Consider the following 13,147-nt stretch of genomic DNA (forward strand, 5'->3'; position numbering starts at 1 on the left):
TGACGAGCTGGTGTTTATATAGGCACTAGAGATGAGCGAACCTACTCGTTACGAGTAATTACTCGATCGAGCACCGCGATTTCCGAGTACTTCAGTACTCGGGTGAAAAGATTCGGTGGGCGCCGGGGGAGGCGTGGCGGAGCGGGGGTAGCAGCGGGGAACAGGGGGGAGCTCTCTCTCTCTCTCTCCCTCTCCCCCCACTCACCCACGGCGCCCCCCGAATCTTTTCGCCCGAGTACGGAAGTACTTGAAAATCGCGGTACTCGGGCGAAAAAGGGGTGTGTCCGAATAGGCTCGCTCATCTCTAATAGGTACCATTTTGGGGTACACACCGCTTCTTTAAAAATCCCTTTTATTGCTTTTTTTGTATTCAGTATTCCGCCTCAGTTTTCAGTCTTCTCTTTTACACTTTTTGCCATGATAAACAGTGTATTGTACGAGTCGTTACAGATACGACAATACCGAACCGGGGATTTTTAATTTTTTTTACATTTTTCCTATATTAATCTATATATATAAAATTGAATGTATGCGTGTCTGTCTGTCTGTCTGTCTGTTTGTCCTTTATGCACTACTACACCATTCATCCGATCGCCATGAAACTTTGGGAAGTTGTTGAGTACACTCCTGGGAAGATTATAGGCATAGTACAACTATCCTACGATAAATGGCGCGCGTGCACACGTCGTCGACAGTTAGGCCCCCCCCCCCACGTAGATCGTTCAATTTCCATCATTGCCACTAATTCTCTCACTTCCCGATGTCGTAGAAACATGAAATTTAGCACGAGCATTGATTATGTCATAAATAGGAACAGTTAATGGGTCCCAACTCGATTATTTAATTCTAAGTGCAAAAGAATTGGCATCCAAATTTTACGTACGGAATCTAAATCTCTCACTTCCTGATGTCATATATATATATAAACATGAATGTCTGTCTGTCCTTTATGCATTACTACACCATTCATCCAATCGCCATGAACCTTTGGGAAGTTGCTGAGTACACTCCTGGGAAGATTACTGGCATAGTACATCTATCCTACGATAGGTGGGGCGCGTGCGGGCATCGTCGACAGTTATGCCCCCCAGACAAAGATCGTTTGATTTCCATCTCAAGCACAAAAGCAAAAGGCATTACGAGTAACGGGATGCGTGTTCAACTACAAAATGATGCATCCGCCGAACGTTTCGCAAGACAATTGCTGGATATTGAGAATGCTGAGGCAACATGAAAGCTGTGCTGTGATTGATGGCTATTTCTTATACCGCTGAGGTAACATGAAAGCTGCGCTGTGATTGGTTGTAATCTAGATATATAACGAATGTATGTATGTATGTCTGTCTGTCTTCGCAGCAACGCGCAACGGGTAAGCTAGTCTATATATATAAAATTGAATGTATGTCTGTATGCGTGCGTGTCTGTCTGTCTGTCCTTTATGCGCTACTACGCCATTCATCTGATCGCCATGAAACTTTGGGAAGTTGTTGAGTGCACTCCTGGGAAGATTATAGGCATAGTACATTTATGCTATGATAAATGGCGCGCGTGCGAGCGTCGTCGACAGTTACGACCCCCCCCCCCACGTAGATCGTTCGATTTCCATCATTGCCACTAATTCTCTCACTTCCTGATGTCGTAGAAACATGAAATTTGGCACAAGCATCCATTATGTCATAAATAGGAAAAGCTAATGGGTCCCAACTCCATTATTCAATTCTATGTGCAAAAGAATTAGCGTCCAAATTTTACGTACGGAATCTAATTCTCTCACTTCCCAATGTAATAGAAACTTGAAATTGTGTGTGGGCTAGATTTGGAGAATCCGTGCTTCTCACATGGACAACTGTATGTGGCCAGCTCACGCGTTGGAAAACCTTCGGATTTATTCGTGTATGCACCAGACGGAAAAACAAAAAATATTGTGTATCCACAAGCACTTGATTAAATACATAGAATTAAAACAACATAAGACACAATGTAAATTCAATGTTATAAGAACGAGTTTCCTTGATTTTACTTTCTTCTGATGTTGCAGCAACGCGCTACGGGTAAGCTAGTAGTAAATAAATCATAAAGAAGGGTCTTTCGTTTACATTATTTATGTCCCTGTGGGGGACTTGAACCAGAACAGCTCTGATCGCTATGATAAAGCCTTGCAGGACGTCCTGCAATACCTTATTGCTAGTCATAGGCACTGGCAAAGCAGGACGCTGTAGCTGTGTCCTGTTGCCATGGCAACCCGTCAGCCCTCCACGATTACATCGCGGGGGTCCGATGATGTCACAGAGGGAGCGTGCTCCCTCTGTGAACCCTTGACATGCCGCGATCTACATAGATCATGGCACGCAGGGGTTAACAGCGGGGATCGCTGTCCTTATGCACCCCCACTGTTGCAGCAGGAGGCCGGCTATTGCTAACAGCTGCAGGATGGTGCGGGGTATCTTCTGATCTGGCACTACCTAAAGGGCGTCTGCGTACGTCCTCGGGCATTAAGGGGTTAATGGCATTTTCTAAGGCTACATTCTCAGCAAAAACCGCGGGCGACTGAAATCCCACCGAGCAACGGCGGCGAACAACTGCTAACTGCAGACGGGGGACTGCCTGATGTGACGCATTTACATTGGGTGGAAGATGTGATAGGGACGGGCATGGAGGCTCTAGTACCCTGTTGTACCGTCTCTAGCTTGGATACAAGATGTGATACGGGCGGGCATGGAGGCTCTAGTCCCCTGTTGTACTGCCTCTAGCTTGGATACAAGATGTGATACAGGCAGTCATGGAGGCTCTAGTACCCTGTTGTACCGCCTCTAGCTTGGATACTAGATGTGATGCAGGCAGTCATGGAGGCTCTAGTACCCTGTTGTACCGCCTCTAGCTTGGATACAAGATGTGATACGGGGGGCATGGAGGCTCTAGTACCCTGTTGTACCATCTCTAGCTTGGATACAAGATGTGATACGGGCGGGCATGGAGGCTCTAGTACCCTGTTGTACCGTCTCTAGCTTGGATACAAGATGTGATACGGGGGGGCATGGAGACTCTAGTACCCTGTTGTACCATCTCTAGCTTGGATACAAGATGTGATACGGGCGGGCATGGAGGCTCTAGTACCCTGTTGTACCGCCTCTAGCTTGGATACAAGATGTAATACGGGAGGCATGGAGGCTCTAGTACTCTGTTGTACCGCCTCTAGCTTGGATACAAGATGCGATACGGAAGGCATGGAGGCTCTAGTACCCTGTTGTATCGCCTCTAGCTTGGATACAATATGTGATACTGTGGGCATGGGGGCTCCAGTACCCTGTTGTACCGCCTATAGCTTGGATACCAGATGTGATATGCGAGGGCATAGAGGCTCTAGTACCCTGTTGTACCGCCTCTAGCTTGGATACAATATGTGATACGGGAGGCATGGAGGCTCTTGTACCCTGTTGTACCACCTCTTGCTTGGATACAAAATGTGATATGCGAGGGCATGGAGGCTCTAGTACCCTGTTGTACCACCTCTAGCTTGGATACAAAATGTGATATGGGAGGCATGGAGGCTCCGGTACCCTGTTGTATCACCTATAGCTTGGATACAAGATGTGATATGCGAGGGCATAGAGGCTCCAGTACCCTGTTGTACTGCCTCTAGCTTGGATACAAGATGTGATACGGGAGGCATGGAGGCTCTAGTACCCTGTTGTACCGCCTATAGCTTGGATACTAGATGTGATACAGTGAGCATGGAGGCTCTAGTACCCTGTTGTACCGCCTCTAGCTTGGATACAAGATGTGATACAGTGAGCATGGAGGCTCTAGTACCCTGCTGTACCGCCTCTAGCTTGGATACAAGATGTGATGCAGGCAGGCATGGAGGCTCTAGTACCCTGTTGTACCGCCTCTAGCTTGGATACTAGATGTGATGCAGGCAGGCATGGAGGCTCTAGTACCCTGTTGTACCGCCTCTAGCTTGGATACTAGATGTGATGCAGGCAGGCATGGAGGCTCTAGTACCCTGTTGTACCGCCTCTAGCTTGGATACTAGATGTGATGCAGGCAGGCATGGAGGCTCTAGTACCCTGTTGTACCGCCTCTAGCTTGGATACAAGATGTGATGCAGGCAGGCATGGAGGCTCTAGTACCCTGTTGTACCGCCTCTAGCTTGGATACAAGATGTGATGCAGGCAGGCATGGAGGCTCTAGTACCCTGTTGTACCGCCTCTAGCTTGGATACTAGATGTGATGCAGGCAGGCATGGAGGCTCTAGTACCCTGTTGTACCGCCTCTAGCTTGGATACAAGATGTGATGCAGGCAGGCATGGAGGCTCTAGTACCCTGTTGTACCGCCTCTAGCTTGGATACTAGATGTGATGCAGGCAGGCATGGAGGCTCTAGTACCCTGTTGGGCCGCCTCTAGCTTGGATACAAGAGTTAATGAATCTAAAAAGGTAATTACATCTAGTTAGAGGCCATTTCCTTCTCCACTATAGTCCAACATACAGCTTAATAAGCTAATGTAGGAAGTGACAATATGACTTCCGTGTATGTTGGCATTGTTTGCGTTGGCACTTCTTACTCGAACAACAGCATTCTCTGCCATTGTACCCACTGAGCCTTTTCCTGGTTTTATATGCTGCATTGATCAGTTTAGCTACAGTTTTTGGAACGCTCATATATAAGCCAGCAATAGTGCTTCCTAATACTCTCAGTCCCCATAAGTGCCAGTGGGAGGACAACCATCGTGGCAGTTACTGTGAGGAGGCCCCCGGGGCTCGCACTAACTCCCTTGTGCCAAAGTTTAGCAATTGGGAGCCACTTTGTCCAGCAGTAGTGATCTGTAAGCTGACTTTGGGCTTGAAGGACCTAGGCAGGGTTCAGCTGGGTGGGCAGGAGGGACCAAGCCCCCCAGGTAGATGGGACTGTGCGGGCAGGGAAGCTCTGGTTGTGTGGCACAGATAAACCTTGGAGTCGGCTTGGTCACACACATTTCCCACTGGATATAGGACAAAAGAGGCGACGTGATTGGCTGCAGCCACATACTAACCTGGTCCCAGAAGGACCCTGCCCACCAAAAGTTTAATAAGTAACTATGGAACTTGCTCACTGATGGGCCGGGCCGTACGCTGCCAGCGGTATACAGATGGAGGTGGTGGCCGTTCATTACAGTGAATATACAGAAATAATCAGTACAGCTCTGCGCTCCGCAGGAGGGGGCAGCACTCAAACGTGGCATAACAATCTTCAATAAAGTCCACCATTTCTCTCCATAGGACCCAAAGAAGAACCCGAGAGGTGCGGAAGCTCGCAGTAACATCATGTATGTTTGTAGCCATTAAAAGGCATCATATCTACAAGATGATGTGGCTTCTCCTGCTGGAAACAATCACATTCTCCTGATACCCAAACATTACATTTCTCTACCCATTTCCCACACAGAGGAAATGATAATTTAACCCTTTCAGGAACAGACCTTTTTTGCTTTTCGTCCCTACCTTCCAAGAACCATCCTTTTTGTATTTTCCCAGTGACACAGCAGTGGGAGGTTCGTGTTTGTGGGGCGAGTTGTATACTTTAATGGGACCATATAGTGAACAGAAGAAAGTAACGAGAAATAAAAAAAAATGTAAGTGCTCCGTTTTTGGTGGGTTTAGTTCCCAGATCAGTAAACGTGACACCTGAACCTTGTAATATGGGTCAGCGCAACTTTGGAGTTGCCAAATTTATAAACTTTTTAAAATGTTTTTCTGTCTTTAAAAAGCAAATCCATTATTTTTCTGAAACAAGTTGAAGACTCAGATTGCAGTTGATCACTCGGTCCCAGCAGGGGATCACTTTGTGATCAGCTCATTGTCAGAGGACACTTCTAACAAGTAGGGATTGTCCAAAGTGGAGAACCCATTAATATTAGTAATACTGAAAGGTGATTAATGACACATCTCTAATAGTACAATGAAGAGTCGGGTGCTCACTGCTACCGAGTCAGAGCAATATACGAAGGGCACGGTTCAGCCTGTGAAGAAGCAGCACGGAGTGCCGGGAGTCTACATTGTATTTTGTGGCATTTACCTTTCTCCATGCACCAGGGGAGTAAAGAATGCCGTCCATATCTGCAACTTCACGTCATCCATAATGATGGCGTTTAACCCGATCATGAAGGCTAATTATACATTTTGATTGACTTTTATCATCAATCCATGGAGTAAGTGACAAATGTTTGCTTGGTGGGGGTCTCGCCAATGAGACCCTCACCAATCCCAAGAACGGGGCTCCCATGTACCCTGCAGGAAGGAGGAAATTCACACACGGTGTCACTCCAGGCAACTTCAATGGGACTACAGGAGATAGCCGAGCGCTTATACTCAGCTATTTCCGTCAGCTGCATTGAAATGAATAGAGTGGGGCCAAACCTCTGAGACCACCGCTGCATTCAATCTCTAAGTCACTGCTGGAAGTGCAGCGAGTCTGCAGTGGCAAGAAGGAGAGGACAGCAACCCCCCCATTCTTGAGATTGGAGGGCGTCTTAGCAGTGAGGACCCCACCGATCAGACTTTTATCCCCTATCCTATGGATAGGGGATAAAAGTTGATGTTGGTACAACCTCTTGAAGACAGGAACATCATCACTCATCTTCCCGAATAAGGAGTGAGAGACTCAGGAGACCAGCAGACACCGGAGCAGAATGGGATCAGTTAGGATATATTTAGGTGTATTATTTTTATGTTCAAAAAGTTTTTATTGGAAGCCTTGGCATGAATACAGAATACAATAAAGGGATGGGTGTATAAACTGTGTGTCATCTTATTTAGAGGAGTCCAAGAGGGGACTAGACATCTTTTTAGAGCACTACAACCTTATTGGAGTCAGGTAGGAACTTTTCAACTGCTGATCCAGAGATTACTCTGACTGCCATTATGGAGTCAGGAAGGAATGTTTTCCCCCATAATGGGGAAAATTGGCTTCTGCCTCATTGGGTTTTTCGCCTTCCTTTGGATCAACAAGGGTAGATGGACATTTGTCTTTTTTCAGCCTAGCATACTATCTTACTATGTTAACAATTACATCGGCTCCCTTGTTATATTAAATTAAGCAATCAAACTATCAGCGGGTGTCACCACCTCAGGGAATTCATCCGGGCCCAAATGATGTCTTACGAGGTGAGCAAGTCACCTTCCCAAAGAAGAATTATTAATTTGTGTTATCAATTATCCATTATTGTGGCGGCTCCCAGTCGAAGTGTAAAATTGGTCATTAAACTAGGTGGGTGGGGTGAAGAAGGGATAGATTGTAGATTAGGAGAGGAATGTAAGAAATAGAAAGAAAAGAGTATGATGTGCCCTGAGGGCCGACCTCACAGCCCAGAAATGATCAGATCATCTTATAGAATGGTGCCATCCCTCAACCAGTGCAGGAACTAACGCAAATCACGAAAATATCCACTCAGTCCAGGTAGAATAAAGACTGGTAGATTCTTCATTAAGGTCGTAACATCTAAATTCTCCAATGTAGTTCAAGAGATCCATGGCCTCCAAGCAGGCTATTCTTGAGAATGCAAAACCTTTCCTAGACCTCGAAACAGCCTGGCAACATGGACAAAAGTGCAATCTCTGGAGTGATGTCTATTAGGGATCTAAATAGGACTTACTCATGTAGTAGCGATCTGTAGACTAAGGAGACCACATGTGAAGGAGCCTCCAAGGACAGACACATTTTTTCGAAGGAAGTGAGTTCAGCAGTCAGGCTAGATATAGGTAAAAGGGTATTAATGTAGCTGCATAACTAAAAAAATTGAAGCTATGTTTCTGATGGAGTTCTGGATTCACTTCCATCACATCTCGAACCAGGGGGAATTCCACCAATGGAAGGGATGAGACATATGTATGTGACAATGTAGAAGAGAACTGAGGGTTTCCCACCAGGGAAGTGATGGGACTGGGTGTTGATATTAGGTGTCCCTGACTAGTCATTTTCCTCCAAGAGCGTAAACAAGTCAGTAGTAAAGTTGGCGCTCCCAATTTTTCCCAACCTGATCCAATGGGAATCCAAAAAGCTCCCTGAATTTTGAAGGGATTCAAATCATGTTCTATTGCCACTTACAATTAGGTTGTAGAATGATGGAAAAAACCCAAGACACAATTGCTTTACGGTAGAGATCTAGGTTAGGCAAACCTGTGCCACCCTATAATTTAGAGCATGTTAGTATTCTGTAATTAACCTGGTAATCATCTTTCGGAGCTTCCCAAATAAAATGTAGGTGTTTCCAAGGGGATAGTCTGGAACATGTGTAACATTTTGGGAAGGATATTCATTTTTATTGTGTTAATTCTGCCAAACAATGAAATCGGACGTTCATGCCAGTCCCTTCAACGATCGAGAGGAAGGGTTTATAGCTTAATTTGAACATTTGGTCTGGGTTGGTGGGGAGCTGGATCCCTAGGTATTGTAAAGATATATCATTCCAACGGACGGGGAATAGGTCCTGAAAATGGTTTTTTGGCTTCTTTTAGAGGAATGGTGATGTTTAATAGTACGGACTTTTGTGTTTTGATTTTCAAGTTGCTAAGTCTACCATATCAAGCAAATTCTAAGGCTGGGTTCACACAGGGCAGATTTGCCGCAGAATTTCCCTGCAGAATTTCGCTGCGGCTGCTAATCCTGGGATAAGCCAGCCATGTGGACAAGATTTGTCAAAAATCTTGTCCACACGGGGTGGATAATCCATCGTGGCAAAGCCGGTGCTGCGGCGATGATTCCTGGGATGCAGCATATCAATTTTTTTTTTCCGTTGTGGCCTCGCTCCTTTCTATGGGAGAGCCGGCCGCAACGGGAAGGCATGTGTCGAAGCGGCTCCAAAACCCACCCCTAAGTGCTGCGGGTTTTGTAGCTGTGCTTATCCCGTGGAAATCTTGTGGTTTTTTGCTGCAGCAAAACCACGAGATTTCTGCGGTGAAACCGACCTGTGTGAACTCAGCCATAAAGAAGGAAGACCTACTCTAGGGACATAAATCAATAGATCGTCTGCGAAGAGGGATAATTTGTGTCCCCATTTCCCTAGGACCACTCCTTGAATAGAGGTGTTACGTCTAAGGGCATTTGCTAAGGATTCCATAGCCAGTACTTTCAAATGAGGTGGGAGGGGGCAGCCCTGTCTCATTCCATTCTTAATTGAGAAGGGGGTTGATAGGTAAGTGTTGACTCTTATTTGAGCTTGCGGGTTGCGATAAATGGACATGATCCAGGTTAACATTCTAGGGCCTGGGCCTATTCTAGACAGTGTCCCCTTTAGAAACTCCCAATCGACCCTATTGAATGTTTTTTCAGCATCTATAGACAAGAAACATAATGTGGTACCAGATCTAAGAGTCTTTGAAATTAGGGAAATTAGGGAAAGGGTTTTAATAGTGTTGTTCCTAGCCTTTCGGCCTGGGACAAAACCAACCTGTTCCTTGTGTATGAGGCGGGGAATATAGAGATTTAATCATGGGGCAATCATTTTAGAAAATAATTTAATATCATTATTTATTAGAGAAATGGGTCAGAAATTACTACAAACTGAGGGGTCCTTCTCAGGCTTAGGGATTGCATTTATATGTGCTTGAAGGGCCTGAGGGGAAAAGGGCAACCTTGGGAGAGTAGTAGACCTGATACCAACCATCTGCATAATTTGTAAACTCTAGGTGAATCCATCAAGTCCCGGGCTCTTCCCGGCCTTCAGAGTCTGTAAGACCTGGTCTAGTTAGTATGAACTTAAATCTTGGTTAAGAATGGATGCTTCCCCAACAGGGATAGACCCAGGAGAGTTAAGCTCCACATAACGAGCGATATCCTCCAGAATCCCCTTAAGGGAGTGCACCAGGCCCTTGGTGGGAAAATTATTGGAGAAAGTATGAGATTGAGGTGATTGGGGATGGAGAGTTCTAGCCAACCATCTCTCACACTTATCGCCACATTCATAGTATCCTGCTTTCATCTTATCTCAAAGGCATAAAGTTTTTTGATCAAGAAGTAACAACATTTCATGTCGGAGGGAAGATATCTTCAATACCAGGGCATCAGAGGAATGTGATTCTCTGTCACGCTCCCTAACATCTCTCCAGACCCACTTACCTACCGTACCTACAGGAACCTTAAGGCCATTCACACCCAGGACTTTGCTGAATCCCTACAGTCCTCTCTGTCCCCTATCTCTCTCCTCACCTGCCGCTCACTACAACACCGCTCTCAAACATGCCCCCCCCCCCCATGACCCGAGCCATCTGATGTAGAACGTGGCAACCCTGGCTCACGCTTCAAACACGCTTCATCCGGCGGTGCTCTAGAAGTGCTGAACGGCTGTGGAGGAAGTCGCATATGTCCGCGGACTTCCTCCACTACAAATTCATGCTCACAACCTACAACCTTGCCCTCCATCATGCCAAACAAGTCTATTTCACCTCTCTAGTCTCCTCACTATTGCACAACCCTAAACGGCTCTTTGATACTTTTCACTCCCTTCTCAGCCCGAAACCGCAGCCCCCCATGACGGATCTCAGTGCTGAAGAGCTGGCTGCTTACTTCAAAAAGAAAATTGATGACATCCGTCAGGAAATAACTTCCCAATCCCAGACTAGCCCTGACCCTAGTCTTGTCAGCACTGCATTTAGCTCCTGCTCACTGTCTGTACTCAGACCAGCAACAGAGGAAGAAGTCTCCAAACTGCTCTTCTCTGCTCGTCCCACCACCTGCGCTAGCGACCCCCTCCCCTCACACCTCCTCCGTTCCTTCTCCCCAGTGGTCATCTCCCATCTCACCACTATATTCAACCTCTCTCTGACCTCTTCTTTCAAACACGCCATCATATCCCCACTGCTAAAGAAGCCGACTCTGAACGCGAGTGATGCTCCCAACTACCGACCCATCTCTAATCTCCCCTTCATCTCCAAACTACTAGAACGCCTCGTTTACTCCCGCCTTGTAAGCTATCTATAAGAGCACTCTCTCCTAGACCCCCTGCAGTCTGGCTTCCGACCTCAACACTCAACAGAAATTGTCCTTACAAGGGTATCCAATGACCTACTGTCAGCCAAATCGAGGGGCGATTACTCTCTACTGATCCTCTCCGCAGCATTTGACACTGTTGACCACAAACTCCTCCTCAGTATGCTTCGCTCCATCGGCCTGAAGGACACTGCTCTCTCCTGGTTCTCCTCCCAGCTATCTGACTGCTCTTTCAGCGTCTCCTTTGCTGGCTCTACCTCCCCTCCTCTTCCCCTTGCTGTTGGGGTCCCCCGGGGCTCGGTCCTTGGCCCCCTCCTTTTCTCTATCTACACAGCCCCTATTGGACAAACCATCAGGAGATTTGGCCTCCAATACCACCTGTATGCTGACGACACCCAGCTATACACCTCTGCCCGTGACATCTCTGCACCTTTACTCCAAAACATCACCGACTGTCTGTCCGCTGTCTCTAACACTATGTCCTCTCTCTACCTAAAACTAAACCTCTCTAAAACTGACTTACTGGTGTTTCCACCCTCCACTAACCGACCTCATCCTGACATCTCCATCTCAGTGTGTGGCGCCACCATAACTCCTAGACAACATGCCAGCTGCCTTGGGGTCATATTCGACTCTGATCTCTCTTTTACCCCCTATATCCAATCTCTGGCCCGAACATGTCAGCTGCACCTCAAGAACATCGCAAAAATCTGCGCTTTTCTCACTGTGGACACGCTAAAAACGCTCACTGTTGCCCTCATCCACTCCCGGCTCGATTATTGCAACTCGTTGCTGATCGGCCTCCCCTGCACCAGACTCTACCCTCTCCAATCCATCCTGAATGCGGCAGCCAGGCTCATCTTCCTGTCCAGCCGCTACTCAGACGCCCCTGTCCTGTGCCGGTCACTGCACTGGCTGCCCGTTAAATACAGAATACAATGTAAACTGCTCCCATCCGCTCATTGTACAGGCTTAGAAGGTAGAGCAGAGGCAGGGAATCCTGCGTATCTCCAGGCCGGCTGTGACCTTTATTACTGGCGTTGCACTCTGTCTTGATTATATTGGATTTGGCCCCGTCATGTATGACTCATATATGTGTGACGTCTAAAGATGCCAACTTCCTTCACGCTGTATGGCATGGGTTTAAGGTATTATCGTGCCAGAGAACAATAGAGAATTTGTACTTTGAATGAGGCTGTGAAGATAAAATGTTACCATCTTTGGTAAAAACCCTTTTTATATGTATGAAAGTATTATGATGGTTGTTACACTTGTCATTCATGGGTTAATACAACTTTACATCTGAAACTTTTAAAGCAGCACAGGCCTGACTGAGGTAATCTTGGTAGTGGGGGTTTGGACATTCCCTAGGGGCCATATTTGGTCATTGTATCCTCACTCGTTTACTAGGATGGTGGGGGCAAAGAGTAACATAATTATTCATTAAGCTTTGTCATGATTTCTTAAGTTCAAGAAGGCGGTCCACCACGATCGGCCACTAGACTCTCTTTGTCTGCTCGCACTATAAATAAAGTTAAAACTGGGTTAGGCTCTTTAGAAAGAGCACAGTAGTGACTTCACACAGTTGTGTCTCTTGTTCTTTCTCCGATGATCATCGTTAATTAATTTGGACACATGGGAGAACTCAGGTCCCAGTAATCCTCTTACCAAATCTGAATTTATAAGGTTACTCCAACATATGTAAACATTTTTTTACAACTAGCATTTAGCTACAATAAGTTTAACAGATGGTTAAATTGGAAGTGTCCACTTTCTGAATAGTAATAGTGCACCCCCTTAGTAGCCCTAAACTCCCTCCCCCTCTCCGGCTGTCTGCAATAGGAGGGGGGCGAGATGGGGCGGGAGCCAGTGTGCTGATCTCCCGCCCTGTCCCGTTGCTGGCAGCCGGCAAGGGGTGGAGAGTGGGAGGAAGTTTAGTAGAGCCTCTGCTAAACTCCCTCCTACCTCCTCTTTCCGGCAGCTCCCATTAGTAGTTTATGGGACCGGCTGCCGTATGGAAGGCACCCATGCAGGAGAACATCCCGCACTGGTGTAAAGGAATAATCGCACGTGCAAAGTCCCGCCCCTCCCCAGCGCTGAGCGCGGGAGATTCTGGCGCCATACAGGGGGCATATAAAAGGACAGGAGCTGCGTCACAGTCCCAGAGGCCGGGAGCAGCAGGGTG

The sequence above is a fragment of the Eleutherodactylus coqui genome, chromosome 6 (assembly GCF_035609145.1).
Source record: "Eleutherodactylus coqui strain aEleCoq1 chromosome 6, aEleCoq1.hap1, whole genome shotgun sequence".
Classification (NCBI taxonomy): Eukaryota; Metazoa; Chordata; class Amphibia; order Anura; family Eleutherodactylidae; genus Eleutherodactylus; species Eleutherodactylus coqui.